This window comes from Zeugodacus cucurbitae, chromosome 4 (genome assembly GCF_028554725.1).
Source record: "Zeugodacus cucurbitae isolate PBARC_wt_2022May chromosome 4, idZeuCucr1.2, whole genome shotgun sequence".
In the NCBI taxonomy this organism is placed as follows: Eukaryota; Metazoa; Arthropoda; class Insecta; order Diptera; family Tephritidae; genus Zeugodacus; species Zeugodacus cucurbitae.
The window spans coordinates 37,869,454-37,891,702 of record NC_071669.1 but is presented as its reverse complement, the minus strand read 5'-3'; the positions used below and the strand labels follow the sequence as shown (position 1 = coordinate 37,891,702).

Below are 22,249 nucleotides of genomic sequence, written 5' to 3'. Positions count from 1 at the left end.
TCTCAAATAGCTAATTATAATATTTTCAAAAATACGATGGGCTTAATAGCTTATAAATCGAATAATATATGAAATATCTTGGCCAAATTAAATGGGCTTATAATCTTAGATATAATGTATGTTGGTGATGAAAATGAGTTTAATCGGCTCAGGAATTACCTCATCCTATATACCATATATGATGATTTTCGTTTTTCTATTGAACTTTATGCCGAATATATGGGTCAAATTGTGTGTTATCTTAATAAAAATATAGCAATAAAATATTCGGTTGCACCCGAACTTTGCCTTTCCTTACTTGTTTTATGTTCTTTTCTTTTATTTTACAGATTAGACTATGGATGACGTATGTCGAGTAGTCAATAAAAATATGGCAACACATCTCTACGGAAAATCAAAAATCTCAACATATATAACCTCTTAAATATAATATATCCTCAAAGAAAAGTAGAGATTTTGGTGATCTGTCTTTAAATTCAGTATTCTTCCCATAAATGAACGAGAAACGTTGCCAAATATCTAAAGCAAAGAATGATCCATTTCCGCAATAGTATTGAGCAACGAAATTTATATGTCTTCGTATTGGCCTATCGATAATCCAGTAAGTAGTAAAAATATCGATTATCGCCATTCGAATCTTCCTTCCACCATGTCTATGGTGACACTAACTGCACTATCTTACAAAGTTTTATTTACTTTTTAACCTTGTTTCGGAATAAAAAATCAGATTTCTGTTCTTTTCTGACAGAAATCTTCAAATTAAATAAATAAATACAGGGCTTTCATTAATTGTTTAATTATATTTTTTGCATTACTTTATTTCAGTTAAAAATAGCTTGAAATTGTCGACAAACTATAATCATTACAACCTTCTCAAATATATTCACCATTACTTCTATCCAAAATTATTTCACTTCGCTGTTGAAATATTGAGGTTCAATTATTATTGTAAATAACATTCAAATAATGTTTCCTCGCTGTGCCTTTCTTTGTCGGAAATTTTTTCGATTCGCAGTTATTCGATTTTTATTTCTTGGAGGTGATTCCGTCAATTGTGACAATGATTGTCGAATTACGTTCTTCTGGAATTGCGGCGTTGCTTTTATTATATTCTTATACTGTGTTCTTTCACTTGGCATGCTGCTTTCTGCGCCATCTGTCATCACTTCATTATTATTGGGAGGGCGTTTTGATATAATTTCAATGTCACTGCTGTCTTTGAGAGTTATTCGCTCAACGTGAACTGTCATCACTTCAATATTATTTGGAGTATTTTTTGGTTCAACGTCGCCGCTGTCTTTGAGACTTAATCGCTGAACACATTCCGCCAGTTTTCGCTGATCTGCCGCTCTTTTGGAAGCCTCGGCCATCTCTTTCCTCTGTTGCTTCTTCATCTGTTGCCAGTTAATCATATGCTCTATTTGATTCCTTAAACTATCGCAATATAATTGCGATCGATTAAATTCTTGGATTTCAGGATGAAGGAAATTCGACTGATACATTTCTCTTTTCTTTTGGCTAATCAACTTTTCTGTAACATAATATTTCGATTTGGTTAATCGCAAACAACGGTTAAATTGGTCGCGGTTTCGCCTCTTCAATTCGTTGCGATGTAGGAATATTGTGTAACTGAAAGTTCCTGAATGAGTTAGCAAAAACATTTCGGGTTCTGAAATTTGTGGACTCATTTTTTTTAACATTTCGCGCTGTGAACTGTTCGATGACAAGGATAAGCAGATATTAATAGTTGTTACGCACTTTGCTCTCGTTTTTATAGCCGCATCAGTGAGATTGTCAGGTAATATTTTCTACCTACTGATCACAGGTTCAGGTAGAAATCCATTACCGCGAACGTAACTTTGCGGGAGGCTTTAAACATAATCCTTGTTATTATTTAATTTAATTTACCTGTTTCTAAGAAATTTACCTTTAGAAGAATAAAAAGCTGAAGCCCAAGTTTTTTTGTCTTTGTTCACCTCTATTAATTTCGTAAAATTGTTTCCGGGAATTCTGATTTTTGTAAGTATATTTTAAAGTCTCTTCCAAGAACCCCTTAGTTAGTGTACCGCCCTCAAAGTATTAAACATATTTCTGTCAGAATTATAATAGCCTATTAAATAAACAGAGAATGTACTAATTATCAGAAGGATCGCTTTGCCATAATACACTTCTGGGTCTCAACATGTTTATTTTCCGAAGGTGACCGGAAAATTAATTAATTAATGGAATCTTTTGCTTTCGAAAATATACTGAACATATTTATTTTTCACGACTACTACGTAGAACAAAAATCTGGGAGAAATTGCTCACAACTTCCTTTTCCATAGAATGACCTGGAACTTTGCATAAAATTATCTAAAAAGTAGGCGTAAAGATTAGCTATCTTCATAAAATTTAGCAGATTTATGAACACAATATTATTTAGATAAAAGCAATTGTGGAGAGAGAGAGCTGGATTACACCTTGGGGTTTTATATAAACTGTCTCAAATAAAAATTGTTCATATATTAGTTTTCTATCAATTTTCATGTTAAGGCTTAGGATCAAAAGTCTTAAATAAGGAAGAAACAACTTTAAAATAACATTTAAGGTTTTCGTACAACTTTTCTAGGATAGTTGATTTTATTTCACCACACCTGATGTTGGGTGGTCAGTTATAAATCATCAGTATAGACTATTAAGCTGAAGGAGCCCCACAAAAAGTAGTGCAACTACGCTGACCAATTGACAGGGCCGTTTTTTGGTATGACTCGACCTCAATAAATTAATTAACGAGCGACATGATTGAACAATCATTCCAGAACCCTAAAAACGTAGATAACACAATATGACAAAGTCGACTTTTTTTCTGAGTATTGGACCAAACTAATTTTTTCCAGAAGATTGAGTTATGTAAAAAAATTGTGTTCTCCGATTTTTAAAGTTAAAATCGAAATATCTGGATTCGAAGTTCAAAAAGGGAAAACGTAGATTTTCTTCTTAATATCGAAAAATGTTGGACCCCTTATAACATCTGTCACATAAGCTTGAGAGGAAATCTGTAAATACGATTAAAATGTATGTTACGCCTTCAGTTTAAAAAATAAAAATAAATAATGTACAAACCCCATTCAATAGTCTAAAATGACTATTGTCTCGATGTAAGGGAACTTAAAAAGTCTCAAATGGACCTGGAAATCTATCAGTAACACCGCTCACAAACAAAATTTTTATCTGGATTCCGATCATTTATTACCGCAATATTTGATTTGAGGCTTATGTAACCTTCTGTCGTTTGAATATAATACTATTGTAAGATATAGATTAAGATCAATTATATACAACTAATTTGCGTTTCCAAATACCTTTCCCCATTTGAAAAAGGCACAGGAAATTGCACGGCAAGCGCCAAATACTCGTATGCATGTGGCATGAACGCCTTGAGGTACAGTTATTCGGTTGCGAAACAATTGCTTTGGCAGTCGTAACTCGTCGACGGGCATCACAGGAAATATGTTAAAAATACGAACATTTAAAAACCCTTAAGGCAAAAAAGCGGTTAAACAAAATACCAAAAAGCGAAAATGTGAAGCGCAACATATTGTTTGGCAACTGTTTGTGGCATTCAAATTTGATATTCGTTTGAATCCGCGCACGCACGCCGAGCCGCGCCGCTATGATTTCTGTTCCGATTGCGTGATTTTATGATGAACAACTTAAAGGTTTATTACATTTTTTCTTGTTGTTGCACAAATGACCGACAACAAAATGACAAGCAACGGATTTAAGCGCTGTAACAACATTAGCGCATAGCCTCATACATGCATACAGCATGTGTGTCTTCATATAATTATATATATTCATATGTACATATGTACATTATGCAATGTAGTAAAAGATGAGCAGCAAATGGTAAACGCACAGACCATGCAGTCGCGCATGCGCGCTCACACTACACAAGTAAAACAGTGCAGAAAATGGCAAAAGATGAAATGTTGGGGGAGAGGAAAGGATTTGGAAGAAGGCAGCATGCCGTATCGCGTGGCAAAACAAAAGCAACTTTTGATTGTAATACGACTAATTTAGCATAACAACGAATGTAATGCAATGAAAGCGAGTGTGCGCAAGTAAAGTGCAGCCATGGACCAAAAAATAGCAGGGCCGTAACTCTTATGACTTTTATCAAAAAAATCAGAAAATAAGAGTTATTTTTGATTTTTATATATTTAGATCAAAAATAAAAGTTATTTTTGATGTTTATTTTTTTAGATCAATAATAAAAATCAATTCAAAATTTTTATTTATCTATTTATGCCGTATGTATTACAATATGCTGCATCATTCCAATTTCTATATGTCACAAATTTTGAATTGATTTTTATTATTGATTTAAAAATATAAAAATCAAAAATAATTCTTATTTTTTTATTTAAAAAAATAAAAATCAAAAATAACTTTTATTTTTGATCTAAATATATAAAAATCAAAATTTAAAAATCATACAATATTTCGCATATAGTTCACCAAAAAATTATGATGGTGTAATCAAAACTTTTCTACGATGTTCCTTTATGTATGATTTTTTTTATTAAAAATTGTAAAATAACTCTTATTTTCGGTTCCTGAAAAATAGCACACCTTCCCAAAATTGGGAAATGCATATAAATGCTAGTTTGGCATGAGATTTTTAGTCTTTTTAGTGCAGCGAAAAATATATACAACAAGTAAAGATGGGCTAAGTACGGGTGTAACCGAATATTTTATACTCTCGCAATTTATTTATTTAATTTTAATAAAATAGCTCACAATTTTACCCCCATATTCCGAATAGAGTGCACCAGAAAACAAAACTCATTGTATATAGTATATAAGGACTGGGGTAATTCCTGGACCGATTTCACGCATTTTCACCACGAAGGTACACTATATCTGAGACTATACGGTCACTTAATTTTGCTACGATATTTCACATTTTAACCGATATATACGGTATAAAACCCACCGTATTTTTGAAAAACCAATAATTAAGTATATGGAAGTTAGGGGAAGTTATGGCCCAATTTTAACCATTTTTGGTACAGAGACACACTATTAAAGGAAAAAATTTCCCTCTGAGTGTCCGAGAGAATATCTATATTTTCAGTGAAAAAAGAAATCCTGGGGCACTGAGTTCATCATGTCCGATATCCGGGGCATTGAAAAGTTATAGTCCTCGACAATTTTTCCACAAGGGATGTCACAGCTCAAATACAGTATTTGTGAAAAGTTATATCCAGCTATCATCATTGGTTCTGATATAAATATTATAAAGTGATTAAAATAGTACATACTATATTGCTCCACTTCGCTGTCCACAGCTGTAGGAGCATAAGTATGCTTAGTATACGAAATGACTAGCATGAAACGCATTAATATGTATGCATATACATATGTATGAGATTTTCATGACAGTCGCGACGTGCGTAGAATGCTTTTGGTTAGCACGCGGTGCGAGCAAATAGATAGAGCACGAGTCTTAACGGTAGCTAATCTGGGTGTTTTGTGGAGCAGTATTGTTGTGCGAAAACGCTTTTTTTTGGCAGCGGCAGCAGAATAATTTTAATACAGCTATGAATACACGCAAATTTTGATATTAACCGCTACTGTTTCGTGAAACAGAGTTGGACCGTGTCGGTATGATTGTTGACCGGGCACGTTGTTGCAACTGATATTAGCAAATAGTGAGCGCACAAATAGGCATGTATTTAAGTGGAAGTACTGGACGTAACAAGGCGTTTAATGTGTGCAGTTTGTGGCATGTGGCAAACGCTTCTTCTGCTAACCATAACTTGAGGGCTCGCAATTATGCAAATGTCCTCATTATGAATACAAACATGAGTGGGCAGCACGCATGTATTTGAATGTGCACATGTAATTATCTATGCCTAAATATGCATAACTTGGTGAAGCGATTGCGTTTGGCTTGTAACGATCATATATGTTAACCCGAGAAACACGCTTTTAAATAATATTTCCGGAGTCTTTAACAGTTTTTTTTTTTAATCTGATCTAACTGCGATCTAACTGCAATTGATTCCATGTGTCTCGCACATGATTAAGGATCCTGACCCAAACACTGTCAAAATAGTACGTGCATCAAAAATGTTTCTAACTATCGATTTTCTCACTGCTGAGGCGATTAAGCCATCCTCGTATCCTCCTTTATGAAGACACACGCAAAGAACGGTATATTCATTGTGGCTCTCACCTCTGCAGTAATTTAGAACGGTCTGCAACAACAAGGCTATACATAAACATTAGCTTCGGCAGCTGGGCACATGAAAAACACGCTTAGAACGGATACATAAACGGACCTGTCCGTCCAGCAATCTTGTTTCACCACCATTCATACGAGAATTGGCGCGCCGTTCTTCGTCTGTCCATCAACTCGTTTTGCTGGGCATTTTGTTGCGCCACGCCTTCACCAACGGTTCACCGTTTCACCAGCTCGTTTAATGCACACGCATGCAATTCTCTTAAAGTGCGTTCTTTCAATTCTTACGCTGCTGCCCGCGCGTGCAGCAACAACATTTTTCAAGAACATCCCGCCATTTGTCTGCACGTCTTCAGCATTCGGTTTGTTTGCTCAACCGCTTGACTTGCCACATGCAACATCAATGTAAAATGCATGCCAGCAAAGTTCGCTGTCAGCCAACGCGCCAACGCCGCCGCATTAACGCTTCGTGCAACTTCTTAAGCAACAACTTTGTTGATTTTACGATATTTCTCTGCTGCTTGTTGTTTCTTTATTCTGACAAGTATTTTCCACCAGTACTCAATGATTCTGCTGTTTATGCCGCTGCCTTTGTTGCCACTGATTGTTCATGTGTGTGTGTGTGTGCTTTCGTCTTTTTTGGCTTTAATGCCGTTTGCGGTTGCATTTGTTGGTTAAGATGGCAGCTCTTTGTTTGTTTGTCCCAATTCTTTTAAGTATTCCATGCAGAAGAGACGACTGCATGCTTCTCTGTCATTGAAACAGCTCGCGACTTTTGCTTTGTGTCCTCGATAATGAGGAAAAGTGAAGATGTTGCCGCACCGTCTGACACACATATAAATCTTTGGTACACATGTATGTATGTATGAAAACCCATATGAGTTCATTGATGTTTATTGAAATGTCATATATGTGAGTGTGTATATATGAGTAGACGCTTCATACAAACAAAAACAATATATATTTACAGGAGCAGTGCACTGTTGGCATGCACATAAGTTTCTGTATGTATTCTTTACCTTACAGGGCTCAATCTTAAAGTTCATAGTTCTTCAAGCGACCGGAAAACATACCTGCAAAACAATAAAAGTAATTTATAAATTTAATAACTTTGATACGATTAACAGTACATGAAGGTATATAAATTTATATATATATAATATACATCTCTTTGTTGTATCAAAAATCAATTTGTCAATATATCATAGACACTTAAAGGATCTAACCAGGTTGTATCTATTATATATTTAGATCCGGCGCATATTTGTAAATATAGTTGAACTTCCATAACTCGAATTCTTGAATTGGCAATAGAAGTCAAATTTCATACAAAATATCTTCCATAAATCGAGCTTTTTAATTGGCACGTGAATTTAATAGCAAACTACTTCCAAAAGGTTAGATTTGGTCAACACTTCGCTTGGGACGACGAAGATAACATATCTTTATTTTTTTTGAACCCATTAACCATGATCAAAAATTTATGGAAACTGATTTCGACAAATATCCCTTCAAATGGTTCAATTACAGATTGTATTGAGGTGGAATTTGCTCAGCTGGATTTATAACAGATGATGATATTATCGAACCGAATATTTAACTTATAGCGCCATGGAAAAAGATGAGAAAATATTCAACCGCTGATGTAACGAATATTAATACAACTGACGATCCCTACAAAGCAGTAAATAGATCAGAATCTTTTGTCATTGAAAAGTGATGAATCGAGTTCGAAGGAAGGAACTGTATTTGTATATTAATAAGGGAATATTAGTATCCAATTAGATAATATATCATATAAGACCAAATACAACCAACCATATCTTTCTTGAAATATTTTGAACCAAATTGAGGGTGATTTCTATGGAGTTCTTTTTAGATAATCTTTTCCTCGCAAAATGTTAGCGCTTATTGAGGCTGCAAGTGAATATAAAGCGTATTATAGGTATTGAAAATTGCCAGATATGATAAGAACACTAATCCTCATTATTCTCTTACGAAGATTCACAATCGTTGGTACAAGTTTGATGTTCAAGTACGATTATTAGAATTAATTAATTTTATAACTGTAAGACACAGATGGGACAAATATAGGCATACAATACATACATACGCATATGCGGGTGAAATCAGCCACGACACTGATCCGTCTTCGCCAGACAGACAAAGCAATACTATTGGTGTTGTTAACAGTGGATACTTGTGCAGACTTTTTATCGAATTAATAAAATGTACACACGACCATAAATCAACAATTATCATTGCATTTTCTCCGGCCACTTTCTGCGACACAATCAACGTGCATATATAAGTATGTATGTTTGTATTTGTCAACACAACTAGTTGCAAGTAGATAGCGCTTTTTTTTCGCCATTTAAAAATATACAAACGCCAACAATCAATATGCAATTTATAAATGAGCTGCTATACCAACAACAACAAGCAACTAACATTTCAACTGGCAATGATAAAATGCCAGCTTGATATTGCCACAACAATGTACCACATACAACTGGGTACAACAGCATGTACGCAGCAACCACTCTGTATCCACTTAAGTAGTTGTGCCACACAAGAAACCGTTAAGCAGCATTTTCCTAACTGCATTTGTAGACTTTAGCTGGAAACGCAGGCATTTATCGCCTGGCAGCAGGTGTTTCAGACCCAGTTGTTATCACTGTTGTTTTTGATTTTGCCTTTTATTTACAACAAATGTGCACCGCCATGGCGATCGGCTGTTGATTTTTGTTAATTTTGTAGCTAACAATCGCATACAGACAAGTTATTGAGAAATCAAGATGCTCCGCATGAGTGACAACTGTCAACAGCTGCAACGCGCGACAGCAGCCAAGAATATGTATTTAAGTATATATATATGTGTGTGTATTAATGATATCGCTTGCACTAAGTCACATTGTGAACGGATTTGAGACCACTTCCAGGCTTCACAGTTTAACACCTTAAATAAGCGCTTGTCATCCAACTTGGCTACGGTTATTCGTTGGGATTGCTAGCAAGCACGCTTACACACAGCGGGGTGTCTGGAGAATGAAGAAAATGAAAGAAAGCTGCCGGGTCCATAAGCAAATAGAAAATGAATGAAGCGAGTTTCATGAATGTCTTGGAGGTTATAATATTTTTCTCGTGTGGTTCCAATATGCATGAAAGTATTTATTATATGAGCTGAAAAGCTTGTGGCCTAACAAATCTCTTTGAATGAAAATATAGCTGTTTTAGTGTAATATATTGTTTTATAATTGTATGCCACATTTCGATACCAGCCTTCAAAATCGGTGTCTGTTTCCATCGTTGCTTCCATCATTAAATGAAATATTTTGAGTCTAGGAAGAGTAAATAGTCGCTAGATCCGATATGGTCCAATAGATCCCATAACATTCAGTAATTGAGTAATACAGATACACTAACTAAAGTCTTAAAGTATTACATGTGTTTGATATTGTGTTGATTGATGTTGATTGTCCCTTTAAAGTCGAACTCGCTCCAGATCGATGTCCAGCAGAAGGAGAACCCCCAAGCGCAAACCTTTTCATTTAAAAAATAACAATATGACCTACAATTATATTTGATATAATATTAGCCAACTCACGAAATTTAACTCTCACGAACATTCGCAATATTTCTGGACTTGTAACCTTCTTAAAGGAGTGAATTATTTGTACTAGTACGGTTACGACGAAATTCAGCAAAACATTGAATATGCGAGGAAGATTTGCCATTACAAACCACTACTTTTCAACGAAGCCAAAGTCAGACTAAATTATATATTGACTGTGGGACCTTCTGATTTCTAAATAATTTCACTATAAAATCTTCAAAATTTGTAGTAATGTCCCAAAAAATTAATGGATTTGGAGGATTTTGGCTAATAATTCCTTATGAAATCGAAATTGTTTTAGATTCTATGTTCAGTATGAAAAAAGTGGAAAATTCAGCGATGTCTGAGATCTCGTGACGAACATCCTTATTTTAGTTCATCTGATAGACTTTACTAAATATATAATAATATACATATCTTGAAATAAAAATGATGTTGCCAAATATCGATTTTTTTCAAAATTCTCAGTTGTCGCCTTTATTGCCTGTGGTAATCATTATATTTCATTGTGAATATTATCTGATGATAGAAATTTCGAGATTAGCCCACATGATCCGTCTACAGACCTTGTATGGACCGTATTTTACCTATCTACCTGCTTTATTTAATGGTTGTGTTACTTAATTTTATGCAAATCCTTTGTTTCCTGAAGTAGTTAGTGACTTACAACAACTACAAAGAAAGGAAACTACATAATTAACAGGTAGTCGAAACTTAATATGATTAAGAGGTAAAATTAGGTCCTTTAAACAAAAGGGTTGCTTGGGGAAGATAAAGGATAAGAGTATAAAATCAGTGACACTTCGACATAAGGATCATTCAACGAACAGCTAAAGAAAGCTAAAGTCATAGCAACAGTCAACACCGAGAGACATTTACATCAAGTATTAAACCGTTACGAAAGAAAGTTTAAACTAATAATGGGTGAAAATATGGAAAAGACCACATTACCCTATCAGCTGTTCCTTTATAATGAGGAGCTTCGACGTCCAGGGCCTAGAATAGTGCGTCGCATTAAATCAAAAGTAGAGTTAACAGAAAAATTAATTAACGAAAACATGAAAAATCTCAACAATTATGGAGGCGAGGATTTGATGGCAATAAACCGACAAGTGGACTTCAAGGAGGAATTAACGGAGAAAATTGAATTGATTAAGGAGAGTCACAGGAGAACAAGAAAGCAAAAAGTACCAAGCACTTGGTTATAAGCAAGAAGGATTGCTTTTCTTACACTACTCGACATGCCGTCTTAATTCTAAATTTCAGACGACCTACTTGCTTTTTAGATCCATCAAAACCAAACATTTTTGACCAACAAACCCTAAGCAGCTCTAATTTTAGCTGTTATATATTCGAGTTAAGTGTAAATTTAATTTATTCCACGATATGGAATAATATTTCATTGATTAAAAAAAACAGTTGTGATTGCATTATAAGTTTTAAGTATTTTAATAATAAATAATATGAAAATATAAAACAATAAGATTTCTATTTTTTAGTTAAAAACTATTCGATTTTGTATATCTGTGTATCAACGCAGGAATGTTTCGGAAAGTAAGCTTCTGTTTATAATATTGTAACGAAGAAAACTTATACGGGGTCTAGCCTACTAGTTGTGGTGTGGCATTCATTAACAAGTGGGTGCAGAAGCCCTTAATATTTGGTTTTGGGGACGTTTTTTTCTATTATCAGATCTAAAGAGAATGCACGTTGGAAACAAAACTAGATACTATTGCGATCATGTTTTAAAAAATGGAATATCGCAATGATCAAAGCATGATCAATGATAACTACTAAATCGTTTTGGAAATTCCTACTAAATCGTTTTGCAAATTCAAATTTTGGTACAACATTTATTATTCTTCAGAACAACATGATTATTTTATTACATCAGTTGGAAAATATACTATTATGCATTTACTTTAACTGGATAATACTTGCGGGCACACTTCTTCAAATAGATCAATGATCTAAAGTTTTAGTGTACTTCCTCACACAGCCTTATCGAACAGCTCAAAAACGAGTATTGGCCAACACGATTGTGTGGCTTCCTCTAATGCCGGTGCATTTTCATCTACTCTGCTCAACTGTAATTGCTTTCGGTTTGTTCTTCCATTTAATTAGAGTATCAATTGTGTGAATTTTCAAAACGATGCAAAACAAACCGAACGGATGTTGCACATTGAACCCGCCTATCGATGGTGTGGCTTGCATCAATTGCAGAGATGAATCTCAACATGCAACTGCATAAATAAACCGAATTGCACGCACACACACATACATAAAGAGGCATGTGTGTACATTGGAGAAGTGTGTGAAAAGTATTACAACCCCGAACATGTCTAAATTCGCACTCCAACACACCACCCCCGCCGTCGTCCAGTCCGCAGTGCTTTTGCGATTCATTGCAATGTTTGATTGCAATCGTCAGTAATAACAATGGCAACAATCGCAACACACAGCCACTCAATAGCAGAAACAATGACAACAACAGCAACACCAACAACAACAACAGCCTTGCAGGCGAAACAATACACCATAGTTTGCAATGCAAGTAGTCGGAGCTGCGATATGTATGTTTGAATTTTCGTACGCGTGTGTGTGTGTGTTCACAGCTAAGGTATTAAAGTCCACAATGCAAAAGACTTGAACTGCAGCGGCAAAACCGTGTAGTTGCAATAGTTGTGGTTTGCCGTAGCTTTAGACAAGTGTTGTTGTTGTTGTTACACGCTGCAGAGTTGCATGAAAAATGGATCTGCTCCAGAAGATTTCAGTAATCTCATTCGTCACACTTGGTTGCTCAAGTACGAATTTATGCTTTTTTCTAATATTTTTTGAGTTGTACTAGTACAAGTTGTTCTCTTGCCGGCTCAGCCCGAGCTCAATACCATTGGAAATACTACAGTACATACAGTATGTAATCAAGTATTTTTATATATGTATATGCAACCATAGGTAAGCCACTTGTGGCATGCTACTCACCCCGACCCTCTCAGACAATGGACGACGCGAAAAGTTGATTCGTTTGCTTGGCTGATTTTCGAAGCCCTAGAAGAATTATGAAGTGGAGAAGCTTGTTGCCATACTAAGCAAAAATACAACGACACAGTGGCACTTACTTACACACACACACACACTATACATATATAAGCTCAACTTGAGCTATTTGCTTACACTGACTGCCACTTGTTTGGGACACAGAGGATTGTGCGGTAACGCTCGGCATTGTAATTGTAATTGTTACCACCTCCGAACTATCGGCTTTTGTTGCACATACGTATGACGTTTCAGACATATCACAACCCTCAACACACAAGCACACGCACGTAAACGTCTCGAATTCAAGAATGTTACGCCAGAGTGCGCTAGCATGATATCTGCAGATGAGGTCTGAGGCTATTTTTATGCATTCAGCCAACATTTGGGCATTCGTAATTCATCTTGCCACTCGGTGTCTTCATTACTTTACTTTGCGGGCAATTAGTACTTTCATGCCGACCACCTGTGTGTAAACGAATACATTTTTGTGTCATGCAACACAGTTACAACATACCTTTACCACTACTTAGATTTTATTTCAAATGAGTTTAGATTCATTCATTATCATTTCATAATTTAAGAATTCTTAGTTTTGGTGGTTATTTCGAAATGGAAAACTTGATCTGATAGCAGTTCTGTAAATTTTGATTTTGTGAACGCTTGAGAGAGCAAGATAATTACACCGCATTACATAAATTATAATTTAATTTATTTTTTTTCTAAAAAACTTGTAAGATAAGACAATAAAATTTGATTTTGCATTTTAAACGAGGCTGGCGAGAAAATGAATGAATGAATTTTGATTCTCATTAGAATGTCATTCATGAACATTTTCTTAATCTCTTTGAAATATGGAAAGACCTCAGTAATTAGTTCAGATATTATTTTAGTGCTTTGTTATAAAATCTATACCGTTAAATAAAATTATAATTAATTAGCTTACAAAACAATGTCTAAAATAAACGATTTAATAGTTTTATTCAGAATGCAGAGAAATCTTTTGATGACCCCGTTTACTAGACAGAGCTGCGAGTATTACCCAACGCTAACACAATTGCATAAGTCATTTATGAACCAGCATGTAGTGAAGAAAATATAGCACCCGTAGCTGAGAGTGTATACGAAGGCGGTGGATTCAATTCGAACTGACTTATAGAACAACTTGGCGCATTTTACGCAAATTGAAGCCGCTCGACCTTCGCAAGCGACATCGCTTCACTCTATTGGCTCTTGAAAAGTTCCAAGAATATCCGTCGTTTTCGAGCCAAATTCTATTCAGCGATGAATCCCATTTCTAGTTCTGCAATTCATCCAAAAAAACAGCAATGATGCCGGTGAGAACGTAACCGTCAATGGCGACCGTTATCGCGCCATGATAACCGACTATTTGATGCCTGAAATTGAAGCTCGTGATCTCGACGTTTTGGTTTCAACCAAATGGCGCCATTTACCGCACATCGCACCAATCAATGGACTTATTGTGAGAACATTTCGGTGAGCAGATAATTTCACGTTTTGGTCCGGTCGATTGGTCACCAAGACTGTGTGATATCACACCGTTAGACTTTTACCTTTGGGGAAATGTAAAGTCGATAACCCAGTTATAATTGGAACGAATCAATGTGTTAATACTATCTCTCGTTAAAGAATTAGTGAAGCCTATTTGGTCTTCTATCATATGTGTAGAAAAGGCAATGAAAAAACCTACTCAAATGCTAAAAGAGTACAGAAACGGTGAAATACCCAAGAATCCTTCAAAATTCAAAAAAAAAAAGTCTCAGAAGTTTTCAGATTTTATAAATTCTTTGATGCAAAATGAATACAACTCTATAATCTTATAAAATGAACATTTTTATGGGTTCTTGTCTAATTTTTCCGCTCGAAGTTGCTTTCAAATTAAATGTCCTGCTGTTAAATCTCGAAATTCTCTGAGAGATTTTCTTTAAAACAGCATTTCTTTAATTTAAATTGAGTCTTCTTATAGGCTATTCGATTTCGTGCCGGTTTCTATTTACATCTTCCGTTTACAGAATTTATATTGTCAATGCTATTAATTAACAATAACTTTTCAGGACTTACCACTCTCAATTTATTGTCTTCGGAAGGCAACAACAAAACATTTAAAACTTATATTAATGAATTTGCGTTTTTATACTTAAGAAATACTTGTAATCAATTATATGTTTTGTATGCCACAGATTTATTCTAATGCCGGTATTCTGCTTGTCACATTTGTCTCATGTCTTTATTTGTCACAATTGCGAACTAGCGACCCTGTTAGTCAGGAAGTATCATTTTGGTATTCTGGCTGATACAGTCTCAAAAAAGTTCACCAAATAGTGTGGTGAAAAGAAAAGCAAGCTATCAGCTGTTTATTTTAGTTGATTAGAGATGAGTGCATGTTCACAATGATACTTTATGAATTGATTGCACGCAATTAGTTTTTTTTTACCAAATTTCAGCAGAAAAATTTCTTGTAAATAATTGGATAATACTATTAATGAAAATAATACTGAAATAGTTTATAATAAATGCGTAATATATGCATTTTATCTGAATCAATTGTTAAGTAAATATGAAAAATGTTAACAACCTAACAATCGACTAACACATGTTCTCATCCTTACATTTGAGCATAATGGCAATCGAAGGTAAATAATTGTAAAAAATACAAATTCATTATTTTATGATTATTATATATTTTAGATTTTGGATATATATATATACATACATATTTGTGTTTTGGAAATCGAAAGAATTTCCTAAACGTATTTTCTTCATATAAAAAGTGATCTTCCTTGTTGCGCAAAATAGCCAGATTGCGCCTACGAGTGTAGCTAAAACATAGGTACTTTGTTATCCATTATTGCAAAATTACAAATATTAATACATTACCTCTCTTCTTCTCGTTTTTTTTTTCATTATAATATATATTAGGCCAATTGCATCAACCATTATTGTGCTCTTGTTTTTCTGTGACCTGGTTTAAAGCACATCACAAATTAGAGACTGATATTGCTCAAATAGAGATGAGACAAACTCGCCAGAATACCAAAAAGTCACTATAGAGATTACACCACAGATTCGTCTCTATTAGAGACTTGAGACTGCTCGCAGAATACCGGCATAAATTTAACTTGACACTTTAAGAGCTTCCAAAGCTCATTACCAACTGTCAATGCCAATAATCATATGAAATTTTGGCATAAACCACTTTAATTGGCAAACTAATCCGCGAAGCGTGCGCTCATTTGTAGCCTCTGCTAATGAAATTAGCAACCAAATTTCATTTGTTAAACTCGTACTTTATATGAAATAGTGTTTCAATTATATGTTTGCACTTGATGTGTGGCAAGGCAAACGATACTGATGAGTATTGGGAAGTGAATTCATGAAAATCAGCAATCAAAGTGCAAATGAGCTCATATGCGTTAAAGGTACAGTACTCTCTCTCTCTGCCTAACCGCGTAACTTAAGAGATCATATTTTTTGGAATAAACTATAATTAATAATAAATGAAATGAATTAATTTGTTAAACTGGAAATCGACTAATACTTTATAAATGATTTTTCTATTTGCGCGTAACAATTAATGGGGGAATACTGTGTATATTGCTTTGCTAATCCTCTATGTACAAAGGTTCGATTTAATGCTATCAATTTGAATTGCTGATTTATTGTTACCGGTGATGTTAACATCTTATTTGCCGTTGCGTTAGTCAGTGCCGATCGTGATGAAATGATGATGTTATCGATGTAGCTTTTGTGAGCTCATAAATTCATAAATTATAATAATACAATACTCGTACCACATACCGCATTTACATATGTATGCAATTCGCTAAAACGGAATGAAATTTAAACCGAATGAAATGCGTTCAAATAATGCCAAAATGCAACACATATGAAAGGCGTCGGAAAAACCAGCCGAACCGAAGGCGAATCTGTACGAGTGTGCATAAATGCGTATCGTGTATCACATGTTTACTCATATATGTATACCACTCATTGAGTTGCCATAGGCATTCGTCGAGGTTAAACGGTGGATTATTGCGTGCTGAGGCCGCCGATTGTCGATAGCGATAATTAGTTAGCAACTCACTTTTATTGCGTGGAAATTGTATAATGTGAAAATTTACGATTTTAAGTAAAACCAATTGCGAGCTTATGTATGTATGAGCGAGTATTTGTGCTGAATCGAGATGAAAGTAGTTTCTATTGGCTGCTGTGCGACCAACCGCTTCCTTTTCGCCCAGGCTAAGTTAAATTATAAGGTTTCCAAATGGATTAGTAGTAAAGCTGCCAACGAAGCTTTCCAATTGCCGTTAATTAATGGCAAACTCAATTGTAGAGAGCAAATTTGAAGGGCGTACCCGCTCGTCTGCTCAGACAAACTTGCATGCGTACTGTGTACCAATACAATTATGTAGCAGCAAACGTACATATGTACGGTTAATACAACAAGTACTGCAGTTCCTTCAATTATAAACTTCAACAGCATTAATTATTGTTTGCAACTCACTATGCTGTACATAAATATGTATGTATTCATGCAACACGCTGATATGCAGCGCTTAGTACCAGCTCACTCATGCCACAATGTTGCACGAACAACCATACTGTCAGCGCTCTGCCGCTGCGACTGAGTCGCGCGTAATCTCCGCTGCCCACCAAGTGAATGGCTGATTGATGCAAGTATTTGGTGCACGATTGAATGGCAAATGCCAATACACACAGCCATATCACTTAACAAATTGAAAGCGCGCGGCTGTTAAGTGGAAAGTTGTGAGCGCCAAATGTGTTGGCTTCGGGGATTTCGTAATTAAGAACAACATATTTGCGCATAATGACAATTGTAATGGCGGCCGCGGGTTTGCAACTGCCGCTGGTGGTCGCAATTGAGGTGTATTTAAATTCATTAATATGCCTACATATCATAACGGCAATTGATTGCGTAAATTTAAAAGTTCATCAATTTAAAATTTTCATATTTTTTCGAGTTCAATTTGGCAATCAGCGTGCGCCTTTGGCTGTGAATGTATTTTGCATTAATTGGATCATGCACTTGTTGTTGCATTGTAGTGTTTATGCCGTAACTCACATCCGGCTGTGTGCGGCAAACGCCTGCGTCCCTTGTTGCAGGCATTATTATTTCGCCGCTTGTTTGTTTGAGATTTGTTTGCGTACAAATTTTGATCGCGTTTTTTGCGCTTTACGAGCCGCGGCAGTGCCGGCGGACCGCCGCAAAAACTGCAAAACAAAATAGGTGAAAGTAACTGTAACTCGAAGCCTGTGTCGGTGTAATGCGCTGCAATTGCAGTTAATACAAAAGGAAGCAAAAGGAAAAACAGCAGCAACAACAACGAAAATATTCAACCGAAACAGCTTTGCGAAAAACATTACGAAATGCAACAAAATGCCTCAACAACACAAACCCACACATGTGTGCGAAAAAATTGCAAAATACCATCAGCAATGACAATGGTAACAACAAACGGATTAAAAGCGACGGCTTGCGAAAGTTTAACAATCAAATGAAAATATGCAAATAAAGGCCGCCGATTTAAATAGGAAGTAGCAAACGCTGAAATGCGAAAAATACAACTGTATGAGAGTGTTATGTGTGTGCTGTGCTTATAATAGCGACCAAGCAATGCGAGCGAGTTTAAATGAATTTGAAACATTTTAAAAGCATTATGAAAATGCAAACAAAAACAAATAAGAAAGCAACAAAACAGAGTTTAAAGATATCTCTCATATAATATTTTATTTATAGATCATAAGACTTGAATGATATTCATCCTTCTTTAACCATACTAAGTAAACAAATTACAAAATTATTAGTCGAAACATTTAAAATAGAGCATTTTTGAAGAAAATACATTATTTTTCGAGTAAGGTAAATTTACATTAGTATCTTCGCTACTAGGAATTTCGGAAATGCAATAAAGTATCGATATATGTATCATATTGAAGTTTTTAGAAAAAAAAATTTCGATATAACGGTATAATATAACAGAGAATATTCGTGCACTAAAAACTAATTCATTTGGCCCAATACATTTCAATAATCTTATAGTGATCTTATAAATACTAATCAATATATGTACATCGATTTCAATATATCAAGAACGACCAATAAAAAATTTATTTATTTATTTCAAACCAATATTTATCAGATACGGACAAAATAAAAACTCTTTGATCTACGTGCTCGGCTGTAAGCTATTTCGGAAAGGACTGTGGTAAAATGGCGACAATCATAACAGAATTTTGCTGGATTCTCTCTACTCGGTATTATGGGCTGGCGGTGAATTGAAATTTACAGACTGGCTGCCAGCTTAGAAACCAAATGATAAAACAGCAAATCGAACTGGCCAAAAAAAGCACATAAAATATAATTTGCAAGGAAGTACAAAAAGAATTGCTTTTTAGGATTTTTTAATCCTAAAACTTATACAAAAAATATCGTTTTTAAAACCTTTTCGAAACTTGGAATTTCATATAGATATATCAAAATTTTAAATATCGATATAAAATATCGTAACTTTAAAATAATAACATCGATGTATCGATATTTTTCCAACAAACATTTGGTTACAGCTTTGTTTTCCCGCATGGGCATAATGTCTCAGCTCAGTTACCCTGATCTGATCCCTTCCATCCTATACAATTCTTCTTTCTTTTTGTTATAATCATTAGCAACAAGGTTATTAGAAACCCAAATAATTGTACAGCAAACATTATTCATTCAATTGTTTTGAATTCGCACACTTCAACTTGGAAATTGCAAAACCTCTGCACATATGTCGTAGTATATCAGATGGCATAGTTATTGGGACTTGTGACTATTTATGTACTTCAAATTAATATATATTACGACATACATACATATTTTTGCATTTATTGCATTTGTTATTGTTGCTGCTAACTAAGCATGTAAACTAGTCGCTATATACTCTTACAGATATGCTCACGCCATTAAAACTATGGTAACATATGATTTCGATGTGTACGCCTGTGCAAATAGTTGGTCGCATGTATCTCTCCTCCAAGTTGCTGATGTCCCACACCGCACCGCACTGCCCTTACAAGCGGCAAGTTTTGTTTCTATGCCGTGCTAAATGAACATGCTTTTGGTTTCATTACATCGCTCACTGCAACCGCCAGCCGCACGTCTATTTCACCTCACTCTGCCCGCTAGTATTTCATTTCGATTGCAACTGATGCCTTGTCGCTATCTCGAACTGCCTACACAGTAATCGCTTCGTTCCTTTCACATTTGTCACCCACCTTTGCGTTGTGATTCCTTGAGCTCATTTTGTCACCGCCAATGCTCTCATTGTTGTTGTTTTCAACAGCTTATGTTGTCGTGAATACACGAGGAAAAATTATACACACTCATGCAATACATTTTCTCAGTTAATAAGTTGAAATAGCTTCCTTCGCTAGATTTTAAGTATTTTATAAAATAAACAGAGGAAAACTTGTGGAGCCCATATATAAAATATTTACAACTGATGATTCTTTAAAAATACACCACAAAAATTCCAAAATTTTATTTTGCGTGTATTATTAATTTCTGACTGTGCTCATTGCAAGCGATGCGCAAACCAAGGACATCATCTGCATGCGATACATTTCGCTTGATTTTTATTACACCTTCACTTAATTTGCGTTCAACTCTTTGTTTCCATTCCAACTCGAAAATTTGTACATGCATGAGTATAAATAAGCGCTGATACCTCATGAACATACACATACATATAAATTTGCGCCTGATGTGTGTATAGCTGTCGTGGTGCTCATTTTGTTTGCCACTTCGCCGCTGCTCCAAAAGCGTTAACCCGCTTTATTTTGTACTTCGAGTGAGCAACTTTTTCATACACGCAAATACATTTGGTGCTTACCCTTTACAAAACAAACCTTCGAAATATATATATGTACATATATGTAGATACAGTAAATTCAAGCATTCAAATGCGCTTCCTCACAAACAATCCCGATTACGTTTAATTGCGGTAATAATGAGGAAGTGAAGTAGCGATTAAAATCATTTAACTCACTATTTGTGCGATTTCAATATCTACAAGTACTTAAATCACACCGTAAATGATTTTCGAAGGTTTCATGAGCTAATCTAACAGCTAAAACCCTCAACCATTTTTACAATTAGAAGGTGAGTAGTCGGTAGTATAAACATATAATATAATATTATACGTATCTTTGTATAGGCTGCCCATATGGGAGCTTGAAATTTCCAGAGGGACAAATATCAAACAATCTATAAAAGTAAAAATTTATTCAGAAAGATACTTATCATAAGGAAAATTTTCATTTAAAAATACTCGGACTTCTGCTTGACAATCCAGAAGAAAATCTCTTCGTTTTATTGCATTCAGGAAAAATTGGGGTCTGGATTAGATTGCATGCAGGAGATAAAACTGGACCATACTTTTTGAAAGAGAATATTGAGCCTATTCACGAGTTCAATAAATTGGGAAAGCTTCACTGTTACTCAATAATTTAAATGCTTTTTATGTGAGTTTTCAAGATTTTTTGAGAACTACTTAACCGATCTTTACAAAATTTGAGATAGGTCTTCCATATACATTCTACAAGGACTTGTACCAATACCTCTTCCAAAAACCAAATTTTTTGTTCATCCAAGATCTAGCTTAAAGCCTTAGATAAAGACGTATTTTTATTTTCGTCACAGATGATCCTTCCAAGAATTATGCTGTCAATGTGGGCGCCCTTTTCCGAGTGCTAGCAGAAAATTGCGACACAATGGCAAAGTTTTTAATTTTTTCTTCAAAGTAATCCCACAATTAAATGTATATTTTTAAGATATTAAAAGGCTTTAAACAAATACATATGCAGTTTATATTAAAACTGTATTTTGTATTAAAATATAAATAATCCGACTAACGTCTATTTGTCGAAACGATGTAAGTCCTTAATTGAACGAGTCTAAGGTCATGATGTACAGGAATATTTGATAAAAATAATTCATTATAAACATAGAGATATTGCAAACTCTTTGCTGAAATTCAGGAGGTCTAAATCTTTGTCGTTGAAACAAGGATTATTAAATAATAGATGATTTTATTTTTTTTCCTATCACACATTTATTTTCCATACATTATAGTTACATATTTAATTGATCAAATGTTTCCCCAATATTTATTATTGGTAAATATTGGTTTTTATTTAGCTTTGCCACAACTGTTATTCTTCTCTAATGACAAATGAGTTCATTTTTCAATTCTTCGCTCCAATCTTAAGTTTCTTTTTGGCAACTTTCTTCATCTGTAGGGCATTTCGCTGATTGAGTGTACATTTTAGTTCTTCTGCAAATT

General features: G+C 34.8%; 2 protein-coding genes across 4 annotated transcripts in view; one reads left to right on the top strand and one right to left on the bottom strand.

Annotated features, from left to right (window-relative positions):
- The window catches only part of LOC105211593 (axotactin), a 336,600-nt gene that overhangs the window by 134,663 nt on the left and 179,688 nt on the right, over positions 1-22,249 (top strand). The gene's annotated exons all lie outside the window — the stretch shown is intronic.
- The window catches only part of Myom_0 (Myosin-M heavy chain), a 188,910-nt gene that overhangs the window by 146,651 nt on the left and 20,010 nt on the right, over positions 1-22,249 (bottom strand). The window lies entirely within an intron of this gene.